General features: G+C 39.3%; 2 long non-coding RNA genes across 4 annotated transcripts in view; one reads left to right on the forward strand and one right to left on the reverse strand.

Moving 5' to 3' along the window:
• Nucleotides 1-1703: 1703 nt before the first annotated feature.
• The window catches only part of LOC137452829 (uncharacterized), a 119602-nt gene continuing 106463 nt past the window's right edge, over nt 1704-14842 (forward strand). For 2 of the 3 annotated variants that reach the window (XR_010990175.1, XR_010990173.1), the window contains exons 1-4: nt 1704-1794; nt 2712-2812; nt 5653-5759; nt 8574-8714. This is a non-coding gene — a long non-coding RNA (uncharacterized lncRNA). Of the gene's footprint in view, nt 1844-2711; nt 2813-5652; nt 5760-8573; nt 8715-14842 lie in introns of all 3 variants that reach the window. The other variant, XR_010990174.1, reaches the window with a different exon arrangement.
• LOC137452828 (uncharacterized) overlaps nt 7576-14842 on the reverse strand; it is a 193718-nt gene continuing 186451 nt past the window's right edge. Inside the window, exons 10-11 of the long non-coding RNA XR_010990172.1 lie at nt 11868-12002; nt 7576-8692 (exon numbers count right to left, since the gene is read on the reverse strand). This is a non-coding gene — a long non-coding RNA (uncharacterized lncRNA). The remainder of the gene's footprint in view (nt 8693-11867; nt 12003-14842) is intronic.

The raw sequence follows: 14842 nt of genomic DNA on the forward strand, positions 1-14842 counted from the left end.
TCTGAAAGGACATTTAAATTGAAGAAATAGAGGACAAATATAAATACAGATGGAGGGTAAAGCTCCTGGTATAGGTGTGAATTCATAAATCATTTGACCAAAAAAACCCATTATGTTGTTTCTGCTGCCAGCTTGCTGAGCTGATGCACCAAAATTTCTTGAAAGATAAAGGAAACAGCAGGTGAAACAGTGAAAAATTCAGGAAGAAATGACATTCATGTTGTGCTAATTTCATTGCATTCTTTTGTAGTGAAGTCACTCTCCAGCGCTTTCATTTTTCCCCTCCCAGATTTAGGGATAAAAGGACTATTCTCAGACAAAGGGAAATGCAGTGAGAATACATGTTGAACTTCTGATTCCACCAGATGTACACATGTACATGTTTTCAGGGATCACATTGGCTTAATAGTAACAAAGCCTCGGGGGCTTATGGAATGCATATTCTATTTATTCTGAGGTTAAACATTTTCCTATCGAGCCCCAGATCACAGTTAATACACTGCAGCAAGTGCAGTCTCATTCCTGTGGCTTCAATTATTAACATGCTAATTTTTTCTATTAATTTTTAAACATTCAGGGTTTGACTGTAAATCATTGTATTCTTCTGAACAGATTTTATATATATATATATATATATATATAAAAAAAATTATTGAGCATTTGTTACTCTACCATTATTTTATTATAATAGTTCATGGTTGTTTTTTGCTACAAACCCAACCAACTGAAAGGAAGCTTTGAATTTATACCACCTCTGGATATAATGTGTGTCCATCTGTCCTGCACACATACTGCTGGTTCTGCAAATAACAAGAAGAATTTTACTTTAGATTTATTATGGCTGAACCTGGAACTGGCAACAAAATTCCCACGATTAGCGTGCAACAGCCTGTGAGAAAGACACTGATGTTTACAAACACTTAATGTCTCACTGGCTAAAGGGCCAAGAAAGAGACCAAAATGTGTACACCTAGGAAAGAGAATGACATGAAAGTAGGGAGGGTGGGAAGTATTCTCTAGTGTAGCATTTCAAATTACACTCTTCAAACATGGAGTGAGTTGAGAGTTGGAAAGGGTGTAAGAGTCATGGATACTATAGTTCTGCTAACCCTGCCCCTCCCCAGAGCATTCAGGTTTGACTTTGCATGTAGAATTGATTCTAATATATTTTTAGAATGTTAATTAAGGGAGTTAATACTGATTACCATAAATATCCTAGCCTTTTAAAGTGAAAAGAAAGGATGTCTTTGTCTATTGCTAAGATAAATAGATCATAGATCACAGAATGATCTTTTTATCGTCTCCCTTCCCCGAGTCTCCCCTCCCCGAGTCTCCTTTCCTTGAGTCTCCTCTCCTCAGTATCTGGAGTGGATAGACTACAGAAGGAGGTTAGCCATTTGGCTAAAGAACAAAGCCATAATTTTGTAAATTGTCAAATTAGAAATAGCCAGAATGAAGTCCACATGTACATGGGCATGTACAATTATACATTGGATCAGCACCATCAGGTTCTTATGGACATAACCACAACAGTAGAATTCAATCCTTTTTTCTGTCCTCTTTGTGTGCTCTTTCTGCCTGACTCATATCACATTGTCTCCCTCACTGACCAAGACATTCACCTCATTTTAAATGCCTTTCTTTACCTTCTCTGGTGTTCTATTTACACAGTTTCCTTTTATTCTCCTTCAAATCTTAGCCATTTCATCTGTCTCTGAAAAGCTGTGGTGAGAGGCCTTAAAGAGGAAAGTTGCCTGTCACCAAAGCCAAGGCATCCAGTGCCATCACAGTGTTGTAAGTGAACCCTGTGCTAATCCTTGAAAGTCTTCTGCTTATTGTGGATGTAACTGCTGTTTGGCTAAAACCCTGTGCTGAGTCTCTTTAATTATACCACAGATGAGTTACAATTAATATGTAAATAGAGACATAGAGGTAGGCTTATCACATGCAGCTACCAGTACTAGCAATCAGGCTTTTATAAATCCCTCCCTTCTGAAAGTCTGTCAAGCTTACTTGCTTCACATTTTATTTTCTCTTTGACTTTAGCTACCAAACTGCTGGCAGAATTGCAAGCACACTGTGACCTCTTTATGATTCACACCATCCAAAGGCATGGCAAACTATGATTCATTTGGCAAGGCAACATATTGCTGGTTTATTTTTACAAGTACCTCTTCTCTCCACCATATTCTCAATCTGTATGTACAGAAATTTATAGATTTGTGTAACCAAAGTATTATAGCAGTGGTGAAAAAAAGACTCCTAACAGAGGAAACTTTCTTTAGTCTCCTGCCACAGAAGTACCAGGCCAGAGCTTGTAGAATGTGCCATGTGAACGGATTCTCGTTTTGGCTAGACTTGCTTGTAGAGCTCTGAAACTGTGTAGCAGCACTGGGTAGCAGGGTAGCAAGCAGATTTTCTTTTACAGGGAACAAATAAGCAGCCCCAAAATAAAAGCCAGAATTATCACTAACTCTAACCAACATAAATCTTTGATCTGTTCTTCACCCACCTTTGCCAATATTTATATACACCCAGAGCTGGAACCAGCGAAGAGTAAATGCCATAATTTAAAATGGTGAGGGGCACTTTCTGGCATTGAAAGGCAAACTGCCCCCCAAACCAGCAGATCTCCAGAGCTACTGAGAACTGACTCTGAAAGTCAAATGAGCAACTTTGTCTGATTGTTTGTTGGTTTGTTTTTTTGTTAGGCATGCAGTAAAACCAGTGGAAAGTCAGAGCCAAAGTGAGAACTTAAATATACATCTCTGTGAAAGCTTCTTGCATCTACAGATGGAAAACTCCTAAAAGGGTAAGCATGGGGCTAGCTGGGATACACAAGAGCTTTAAACATTACCAAAATATTTAGCTGTTGTAGTGCTATGCTCGACTGAGTTGATTTATTTCCACTTGGACCAGGTCTAAATCTGCCTGTATCAGTTACAATATGTTTTCCTCCTTCCAATTACAGTCCTTAGAATACAGACCACTGTCAGGGTCTGCTAATAAACTTCCCTCTTAACTTGAAGATGCATGTCTTGCAACACATTTAAAAGCAGCCAGGGCTTCTCTCTCCCATTTACACTTAAACATTCTTTTCAATAAGAAGAAAGATAACAGTTTAATAATTAAACACCATGTGCAGAAAAGTTTGAAGTCATATTTTGGAACAAATACTCTTCCATCTCTCTCTAAACATGTAAATAATCTGCCTTATGCAGCTTTCATTTGCTTGATCAGTTTCCTTCAGCTTAACTACAAAAACAGAAAGGAAAAGGTCCCTGCCCCAGATCTTGCTGTAGGAAAAAAAAACATGCATGAGATGGTAGCCTATTCACTTGAGCTCATGACCTGCATTCCTTGGTTGCTTACAGTTCTCTGATAATGAGAGGTACTCAGGGGAAGTCTGTGATGCCCAGGCCCTTTTCCAGCTCTGAAAAACCTTACTGAAATAACTCTGTAGGAATGGGTCAGAGCAGCAAAAGTATCAGCAGCAAGAGCTAGTCCTTTCCAGGCTCCCTCTAAATGGGATGAGAATGCTCTTGTGCTGTCCTCACAACTGTGCTAATGTTTCCTGAGCTGTCCCTACCAGTCCAGCCTGACTAGCGCACCTGAGTAGTTGCAGACTGACTGCAGCTTTCCCTTGAAAACGTCCTTGTACATTCATGCCCTGGCAGAGCACAGACTGTGCCAATCTATGTAGCTTCTTGTTTCTCCTGGATACACAGCAAGTGGTGCTGTGCAAAGGGTGCATTTGGATAGCTGTAGTGTCAAGGATAGAGTTTGCCCTTTTTCTTTTCAACTTGGAGAATTATTCCAATAATGATTACATCAATTAAGCTTTTATGGCTTAAGCTCTTAAGTTATAAACTTGTTTCCAACCCATAGCCCCACAGATCAGAAGGGCTGTGATATTCTACTAACTATGCAGATCCTATCAGTAATTTTTAAAAAATTATGACATTTGGAATCTACTAAAAATACAGATAAGATCATCCTTCCTAATGCCTTCCTAGACCACCACCCTGCTATCTCTCTGCTGCATTAGGAAAATAGATCATTTCTGTGAAGAAATACCAAGCTGAATTGTGCTTCTCACCATAAAGATGCTGGCAGGTCTGATGTGTGCTGGATTTGAAATACTTACTGTACTGCCAGAGCCATCCAAACCCAAACAGTTTTGCACATAATCATGCCAGTGGGCATAATTAGTGAATTGTATGCAAAAGGCACCCATTGCTCCTTCAGCGATGCTATACACATATGGATCAAATTTACACACACACATGGAAAAGAGACAGAGCAATAAGCTCTCTTCATCTCTTCCTTTACAAACTGGACAACTTCTTTTACAGATCAAGCTGTTAGAAAATTAAAGCTTTTCTCTGAAATCATTGTACTTTCTCTAACATATGTTAGAATGCAGAAAGCAGTTTGGAAAGAGAGAGAAACCTAGAGGGGCTGGAAGAGAGCCAAAATGATAAAGAACAATGAGTGGGCTTGCTGGTCTGTTGATCTTGGATTCTCCCCAAGTATCTTTTATCTCCTATGAGCTGCTGTGGTTTTGTTAGATTTTGGTTTGGTTTTTTCCCTCCCTCCCCTCTCTCCCCCTTTTTTCCCCCTCTTTCCCCTATCTTGCAAGACAAGGACAAGAGGAAGAGAGCAAGGTAGAGCAGTAATTTTAAAAGGAGGATAAATAGGACTGAAAAGAGGTAGTTATTAGTACAGGAAATTGGTTTACAACTTCATAAATTTCATGCAGGCATATCATATTGCACAGATTATGGAGGGTTAGACTGCTCTATTCAGGGATGCAAAATGTACTTGTACAAGCACGGCGTGGATTTAATAGAAAGTCAGGAACCACTGAAATAACCTGGACATAGACACAGGACTTTGGAATAGTTGAGGTTGAAGGGAGGCTCTAGTCTGGCCTCACTGCCTCAAAGCAGGGTCAACAAGAGCAGATTGCTCAGGGACTTGTCCATTCTCATTTTGAATGCCTGAAAGTCCATGGTGCTGGACAAGATGCATCCAAAGATGCTGATGCCATTGGAAGGTTACTGTCATCTTTGATGATCAGGGACTAGAAACAGCTAAAGATGGGTAAGGGTGGATCTGCTGTTTTCAACTGCCTAAAGGGGAGCTATTGAGATGGTGGATCCATATTCTTCTCAAAATGTAGAGCAGAAGGCCAAGAAGCAGCAGATACCAGATGTAGCAAGGCAAATTCCATAGGAACAAACGGCTAAAGCAATAAACCATATTGTCCAGAGAGCCTGTGGAATACCTGTTCTTCATGGTATTTGGATCTGACCTGACAAAGACCTGATCTGATATTTGAGTTGACCCTGCTCTGATGCATCACATGGAGTTTCTCTTGGCATTTTGAAGACATGAAAAAATTAAGCTTTCGAGGTCTTGCCAGCTAAGCTTTTCCCCTGCAGTTTTGCTGCACTGCATATCTGATTTGAACTTTATTTCCAACCTTCCAAAATATGGAAGTTATATTCAAATCTCTCTGAACCTCTATGGGTTTAACAAAAGTTACTCAGATTAATGGGGACAATTAGATCTTTATTAAAAACTAACAGAAATGAAGTGCTTTTTAGTTCTTCTTTTCACTTAATACACGTGCTTCTTCTGTGACAGGAGCTGAAAGAATGAACCAGGCAAAAGAAAGATACTGCAGGGAACTTCACCAGGGAAATGTATTTTGAATTCCCTCGCTGCTTAAGCTTTACAATGAGTTTATCCATGTGAGTACCTTTGCCTTTTCAAACATGGACACTTACATGTGACACCTGATGATAAGACCAAATGAATACTCCTATAATTTGGGGTGGGGTGTTATTTCTTTGTTTGCTTTTTGTAAAGCAGATAATTGTCTGATTTCCAAAAGGTGAACTGCTTTGCTGTGTCTGCAAGGTAAGTTTGGAGAAACTGTTCATAAGTGATAATCAGGGTGGGCTTCTCCTCAAAAAGAATGTCTGCTCACCTCAGGTACAAATTTAGTCCCCACCACATATCTGAGTAATTCACTAACAGCAGTTTACTAATCTTCACCCTTTGTGTAATATGGAACTACAATTATCTCCATTTTACAAGAAGAAACCAAGAAAAAGATGTGGCAAGAACAACAAACCCCCCTAGTAGCAGCCTCCTCAATTGCAGACACTTCCTCATGCTTTAGTGCCTACTCACAGGTTTCCAGCTAGACCATGGTCTCAGCCAGAAGGGTAATCCCTGTGTTCCTAGTGCATGAATAATGTACCTTTTAACAACATTATGAAACTATTAGTGCACTTTTAATCTTATTCCCAATTCAGTCATAACTATTACTTGGCATGGTAAAACACTGCCTCAAAACACTGTCATAGAAGCTCAACTTTGCAGTACAGTTCAAAAAAACCAATTAGCTACTTATTATTTAATGGAAGACTATCAGTGACCTGTGAGAATTACAACCCAGAACAGTATCAGTGGTGAGCATAATAAACTCCTAACTTCCAGCCACTGAAAAGCCAGCTACTGCCATTTTCCATGATGAAGTATCTCCCACTTCATGACTGCAATCAGATATAAAAATACAACATCACTGGGTTTTGCAATGCAAATTCAGTCATCTCTACATAGTGTGATCAGTGTAAATGTCCTCAAATGCATAAAATGAAGCGTGGTGAACAAAAAGTATGCACAGTTTGTTACACAGAGCATGGAAGGGGTGTTTGCTCAGACAGACTCTGAGCACCATCTGGGAGACAAGTGTTTAGTTTTGCAACAGATTGCATAATTTTCATGTGGAATCTGGAGAAGAGCTCTAAATGCTTTAATAGATAGTTGATTTAACATGCTTTTAATCTTTGTTTTGTGTTGTCTTAAAGGCTATGCATATGTTTTGAATGACAGAAGTAGTCATTAACTTATTATGGTTCTCATCCCTTTGCACAATTTACTTTCTTTTCTTTTCTCCTCATTGTGTGTGTCTGTGTGCATGCAATACTTCACCTTACAGAGTTTGTTTTCACTGCACATGGTAATTAATCTTAGTAAAAGTCAAGCTTCTACTGCATATGCATGCCATTTGATTGATTAGATTAAAAATTTAATGTTACAGTTCATACATTAGCAATATTTCAATATAGCATATACCAAGGACTCTACTATCAATAATAAGAATACTTCAAGAACAACACAAATTAACACCTGAAGCATAAACAATGACCTTGAGAGAATGAAATGCTTTACCTCAAACACATTGCTTAAAAGGTATTTAAACTGAGCACAATGGTTAGGTCAAACAAGCAAAACAAAAAACCCCACAACAAAACAAAAGCACCAAACTGTAGAAAGCACTGCCCTTCAGAACAGGAGAATTCCTCATAGGAGATTTCTGACTTTTGGAGGATTTAAAAATTGCCATCATGTTTAGAAACATTGCATTCATTTTTAGGTTTTGGGGTTTTTTTTTGCGTGGTATCCGGTTAAATCTATCTGCTGCACAACAATAAAAAGCTATATGTTAGAAGTTCTCTCAGTTCTTCTGCTACAAGTTAATAAAAACACTGGAAGACATAAACTGAGGATTCACTTTATTAGGATCAGAAACACAGAGAAAGAAATGTAATAAAATGAGACTATACATATTGTATAAAAAAGGCATGCTGCATTATGTGACATTGTTATGACAAAATGAAATACCATCCTTCATTTGGATAGCTGCTCCTCTATATCCAAAAGCAAAATTACATCAAAATACTTCTGCACTGATTGACTTGTAATGCAATACTCTGCAGCATCTCTGAACCTTAAGCAATGATAATGTTTTCAAACCTGATATAAACTGGGTCAACTGTAGGAAGAAATTGTAAAAAATGATGCAGTAATTCAATTTAACATTGTGTGAAAACTGCACAATAGCAGGATTAAAGGATCTGAAAATGAAGACAAGTGGTTCATTATTAACTCCTTAAACATTGTTCCTTCTGCTTGTTCTGGAACACCATTTGTTTCTAGCTTAGAATTGTAATTTCTGTGTCCTGATGCAATGGATACGCTCTATATTGCCTCTCCATATGAGCACACTGAAGTTTCCCCAAAGGCTTAATAAAGTTTATGAAGTAAGTCAGCATTCACTATTCATTTTACCCACATAGGTAACAAAATAAATTAGAAAGCGCTATACAATCATCTAAAAAAACTGAGGCATGTATAAAGAGTTGTCAACTTTAAAAAACAAAACCAAACCCCAAAAACAAGAGAAAGGGGGGGGAAAAAAACTGCTGTTTCAAGTGTCCAAAGCAGGAATGGGGGACAAAAAATGCAATGTTAAAGCTGCAGCTGAAAAGTGCGTGTAGGCAGAAGAGATCCCTCTAATTGTTCCTTACAGAATGCAGCCATTGTGGCCTCTTTTGCAGCATGGGAATTTTACAGACATTGTTTCTTCAGCTGCCCAAAGAGGTTGTTTTTTCTGGTTTGTTTGTGTGGGCTTTTTTCTTGGGCTATTCCATGTTATATATGCATGTGAATGTGTTTTGGATCAGCACATGTAACTGCCACAGCCATTCTCTCAGCAGGAAGCCCAGCTTCTGCCCCAGTGTTGAACAATGGCACTCCATGCTGAAGATCCCCCGAATCCAGTGTTCAATTCAGAGGCGATGTCAAAATGAGTAACAAGCGAAGAGAAACCAGCCTGGGATGATTCAAAGAGCTGGGTAAGCCTACAGATATCTTTCAAAAAAATGAAAACTTCTTGCTCTAGGGGAGCAATTGTACTTTTGTGTATGAATGCATAAAACACCTCCTCTGAATTCTTTACTTTGAGAGCTTAGATAGCTTCAGTTACATTCAGTCTGGACATCCGAAAATAAGGTTGGTAATAGGCAGAACTGTAGTCTCACCTCTGCTATGGAAATTTGGGTTTTCCTAAACTGTAGCTTGTTTGCTAGAACTCATTTTTTAACTTAATTTTCTTCTGAATTGGCAGAGGATTGATTCAGATTTATATTTGGCACTTAGTGTTTGTGCCTGAATTGCCGGAGAGTGTGCCCCCAAATGAACATCATCATAGTGGCTAGCAGTCACCCACAGCAAGGGGTCTGCTAGAGCTCCTCCTCATCTGCCTGAGGCTTTCTTGACTGGCAGTTGGGTCACGTTTCAACACAAGAGGCAGCCAGGGCTGATTAACTTTTGCTCTGGAAAGTAGTCTTGGGTCCCCCATGTTAAGTGTTTACATGGCACTTTCCACAGCTAGAACTGTGGTTGCTTGGCCCTCACAACAAATAAATTAAAGATTGATGTGGGAGAAAAATCATAGAAATCCAAAATAAAACAGCAACTTGAGAGATGATCAACACTGATACTATTACTAACCAAGAAGTCTCAAGCATAAATTTAGTGACTCGACTGCAACTTACAATGTGTCTTTCAAAGAATCTGCAGTTTCTTTTCCTCTGCTTCCCTATCTCAAATAGTAGTAGTGATTATAGGAATTAGAACTCAAGGTTACATGATCTCAGAGCACGGAAAGTGCCTGGCACCTCATATATTTTGGCATCATTTTATTGTGCAGATCTGTTGGTACACAGAATGCAGCCTGCATCACCTACTTGTTTCAACTTTTACCATAATGCACAATAAAGTCCTTGGTCAATGAGCTCAACAGTAATATTAGTGTCAGGGCTGTCATTAAGTCAGCAAGAGATGAAAGAGAGTAGCTGAGCATATTGAAAGGCATTCATACAAAGAGACTTCACTGACTAGCACAAACAGATATCACAAGTGGAAAATATTTTAAATACATGTTGTGACAGAACAGTTTGTTTTGAGAATAGAGAGAGCGAAAAGGGACACAATCTTCTAACTGTGTAAATTATCAGTAAGCAATTAATGCCTTCTCCATCTGTGGTCCAAAACTACTTCAGGAGTGATCATACATTATGATTGTAGGTTTACTTTTATCTCTAGGAACAAAGAAGGATGTGCAACTTGTGTCTTTATAAAATATAGTCTGAATGTTGAATTATGTAACAGAAGATTGACTGAAGGAGTAAGGCAGACTTTAAAATCAGGATGGGAGCACATCGTTTTCTTCACTCTAAGCACATTAGTAATGTATTTGTGAGATACATTTATAAACCCCTCATGCCATTACTGCAGTTCTCTCAGCCTGGATGATGATCATTATTCAGCCTTTATTTTGCATATAGTTAATCTCATGTTTAAGTCACTATAATTTGCAACCAAAGGTTTCAGTCTCCCAAAGACTGCTCTATTTATGGAGAACAAAAATCAATGATCCTGCTGCTTTCAGAGCTTTTCAAAAGCTTGGGGGATTTGTGTGTGTTTTTTCTTGATGCACAACTACAGTTTTGGAACTCCCATAATTTCATTGTGTCTTTATGGTGACTTTCAAAGCATTCTAAAGCTCACTTTCACACCAAGAGAATTTAACTGAATTTGTACTTGCCCAAATCAGCACACATGGTTAACTCCATTAAATTGAGCTTAGCTAAAGTTAGAGATACAATGTCTACCAGAGCATCACATTTCTATCATAACCATGCAACAGGAAAAACTTGCAGGTTTCAGTTTCATAGTCTGCAAAGGATGTTTGTGTTAAGTTAGGTAGTGTTGTAGAGAGCAGTTCTGCATTGATTGAACCTCGTGAGCACATGGGGATTAATTTGGAAAGGTAATCCATGGTCTGATCAGAAAGGTAAAATTCCATCTAGGGCACAGCAGAATAAGGAATGGAAATTACAGCAATATATGCCTACTCCTTATGGCTTCCTAAACCTATTCAGTTACTCTTCTTGACCACTGTGCTTTTGAAAGCAAAACATAGTTTCCTTTTATGCAAACGCTGCTGTATATAAATGCTTGTTTCTCAGTAGCAATAATATGCATTTTAGGGATATGATCAAATGCCTGCTGAAATCAAGAGAAGTTTGTATTGCTCTCCAGCTTATTTGAAACAGATCCAGATCAGGAAAATAATTGATATGTTCAGTGTTTCTGAGTGAAGTAACATGTGTCAATTAACTGTGCCACAGTTAGCACTTGGCAGCATCTTTGGAAGTGATTTCTGGTTGCTTTGGATAAGCATGAATCAAATTCAGACCTTCAGGTTGGAAAAGCTTGTACCATCCTTAGCTGTTTGATAAGAAGAAAGTTCCTTTTCTTCTGGGGCACAAGAACAAAGAAATAGTGTTTTGGAATTACCATTTCTGTGCCTGATGAGCACCCCTGTATAGGTATCAGCATAGCCAGCCGAACAAGCCACTATCCGGATGAATCCCTTGGCCAAGTGCTCATGTGCACAGAAAGGAAAGGCAAGTTTGCTGTCTTGGGGTAAAGCTGGGGTGGACATAATCACAATGCAAGCAAGAGTTAACAGCATAACCTTCAGAGGTTTAAAGAGTGAGGTGGCTAAGAATAAATAGGGACTTCTAAATTTGGTTGGCGAGATAGCTGTGCAATTAGAGAAAGCAGGCATTTAGCCCTCAGTAGAAGGCAGACCTGTCTGCTGTGATAAGGTAGTCATCTAGGCCCACAAGAAGTGTCACTACAGTAATTAGAATATGTTGAGGAATCTGCTTGGATTTTTGCATGATGAGAGCATTGCCAACTGCTTTTGATAGTGGCTGATAACAACAATAACAGGCTGACAACACCTGTTCTGAGTTCTTTACCAGCAAGAGGGGAAGATGCTCTTCAGTGGCTTTATCCTTTAGCATCTCCCTTTTCTTTTCCAGCATCTGAAGTCCTTGGTAAACAAATACACAGCAATGATATTTTAAATGTGTAGCTGTAGCAGACACTGCTCAGGCTCACATAAGGAAAGGTGCCATGTGTATGGAGCTTACCTTCCACATTACATTTCCCATCAGGTGTTGGATTAACTTTGCAGTTCTCAAAGCAATATTATTCTGTTCTCATGTCTCTTGTACGCACTGGCAAAGGGCTTTGCTGTCCTGTCTCCTCTCTGGAGTTTCAGCTTGCTTGAAACAACAACAAAAAAATGATTTGCAGATCAATATTCCCTTAAGATGTAAACGCATCAGCTCTGATAAGTGAAGCAACATTTGGCCTGCCCAGTACTCTAATGCTGGATCTCAGAGGATATCTCAGGGGCTGCAGAAATTGTAACAAGGAATCAATATCTAGGAAAAAAAATCTCTCACAAGCCTGATGCAGCCTCTCAGGCTATGCTTCTGTCTTTGTATAACTGGAGGTAGTTTTCTGCAAATGAGATGCAAAATGGAGGAATTTAGGAAATTCATGTGGCAATTTCAGTGCTGGGCAGGACTGTAAGTTTGATCCCAGAGGTGAGATTGTGCTGTCAGTAATGATATTCTTCCTGCCTGAATTGCCACTGGAGGAAATACTCTGCTTTACTCACCCCTATTAGCTGGTACACATTTCCTTCTGCTGTTTAAGCAGAGGCTGTGTGTCACCCTAGGTATGCCTGAATAACCATAGTTTGGATTAAAGTGAATGATTTTCATAAAGTGTTTTGGGGTGAAATGAGCAGTTTCAAGTCTAGAAATATGTGCAGAGTATTTTGCCATTACCCACACTGTTCTTGGATGGGAACAAGCTGAGCTTTCTTGTGTCTGCTTGATGGCTTTGTAAGAAAATGAGTCAGCATCTTGCTGCTGGACCACCAGAACCAGCTTTCCATCTCCTGGGGCATGAGGGACTATGTAAATATATACATATGTATATACACCCCAGGGGCTATTTTTGGTACCACCTTAAACTGAACTATTCTGAGATGGTTTCCCAGGTTGCAGATCAGGGTAAGTTGAATGTCTCTGCAGCTGAATGCAGAGTGTGTGCATTTAAAAGGCAAGCAAGAATCCTGTTGTATTTAGTAACAATCTGAGATGCAGAGAAAGTCTGCAGTGGCTTGATATTCATAAAATGTAAGACAAGTTCAGATGCTGCAGACTAGGATATTACAATTCTGTTACAGTAAGGACCTTTTGCCTTTGTTTTGTGAATGACCTTCTCATTTATGGAGTTCCTCTTTGTTCTCTCCAAGCTATTGTTCTTTTGTGTTAATTAAAACCCAGACGATTAAGCATAAAAAAGTGCACTCAAGCTTCTGTGCCTGCCCAGCTGAAAACAGGTCCAAATAACCAGAAACATGCTAGCAGAGAGGCAAGCTTTGTCACTGGAGTAGAATGGCTGAATCTGAAGTTCATTGTTGGGAAGCAAAGTGACATTTAAATTACGCTGCTCTTGGTCCTACAGGCTTCTGACAGGGTATTTTTAGAAAGAAAATTAAATGAGTTACAAGCCACTTTAAATGCATTGCTCAAAAATGGCAGCTTAATGTGCTTGATTCTTAAATGAAACCTTAGCCTTGTGTATCTGGGTGGCTCTATCAGGCGTGTGACTTGTCAAACTAACACTCTATCTCCTCAAACCTTCAGTTCACTAACTTGGATCCTTCAAATGCTGGCCTCCTGCTCTTGAACCCACCCAAGAGTTGGTCCTGAGGAGAGGGAAACAACTGGAAAAAAAACAAAACACAAAAAAACCCCCAAACCAAACAAAAAAAAACCCCAACAAATCATGAGCAGCCACCTTAGCACTGTCACAGGTAACAGAAACAGTCAATCACAGGCAAGTGCAAAACTACCAGGGGAAAGAGCAGCCAGTAATACAGGTGATGCAACTGTAATGTCAGGCTCTCTTGAGGAAGTGACCTGCAGATGGATAGAGAAGTGGAGAAGAAACAGTTTCAGACAGGTGAAGGCTAATTGCTGATGCTGAAAAGAAAGCTTTATCCTTCTTGTTTGAGGCCCCAGTTTAAAAAGGGTATTTATCTATGGAGTTAACTTCATCAGCTCTACTAACTGCACTCCAGTGAGAGATAAGAAGATAATTAAAATTACCACCATGCTTAATCAACTTGCCAGCATAGGGATGCTCTCTCGAATTGGGGCACAATTAAATTAGGCTTAACTTCTTCCAAATACATGCAAAAAGTAGACATCTGGCAAAGTCTAGCTGAAAAGGCACAGAGCTGCATTATGACAATCTCCAAGGACAAAGGGAATGGAAAGTGAAATGGTAGGAGAAAGCAAGACTTCTGCCAGGTCCTTGAATCTTTGTTTTGCAAAGCAAGACTCTACCAACCAATGCTAGTGATTTCACTAACTTACTGCCAAATCACGGGACTAGTGATTTCATTACTCTGCCCATACATGCAGACATATGGATGAAAGCATATACCTGTGCCCTTGTGTAAGTTATTTTCTAATTGTCCAGTGAGCACCTCTAACTGCAGGTAGAAGGGCTGAAAAATGATATAAAAGGAAGCAGACTAATTTAGGTAATCAGGTTAGCTAACAGGTTAGCTGTTTGGGTGGGTTGGATTGGTTGATGGGTTGGACATGATGATCTTGAAGGTCTCTTCCAACCTGGTTTGGTTTAGTCTAATAAAGGTTTAGTCTAATAAGATCAAGGCTCTCCTGGCCTTGAAATCTATAGCTCCATGAAAGGAAGTCTTTGAGTATTTGCTGATTCTAAAGATATTAATAATCAGCAGTTACAGTTCTGTCCATCTACAAGGGGGTATCAAAGAATTAATTTTTACTATATACCCAGGGAGTAAAGAGCAGAATTCCTATAAAATCTTGTGAATCAAAAAAGTAGAGAAGAGCTGCTGAAGCCCCAGCTGGAGCCAGTCATAGCTAGATTATATGTTGCAAATTCTTGGTTCCTAATCTCTGGGCATCTGCTAAATGCTCACTGCAGACAAAAAGGCTTCCATTCAAACTGGGTCTGACAAAAACACTCTGGCTGGCAGTTGTGCTCTCACACTCTG

The sequence above is a fragment of the Melanerpes formicivorus genome, unplaced genomic scaffold (assembly GCF_026170545.1).
Source record: "Melanerpes formicivorus ecotype bairdi unplaced genomic scaffold, bMelFor1.0.p_v2 SCAF_59, whole genome shotgun sequence".
Taxonomy (NCBI): Eukaryota; Metazoa; Chordata; class Aves; order Piciformes; family Picidae; genus Melanerpes; species Melanerpes formicivorus.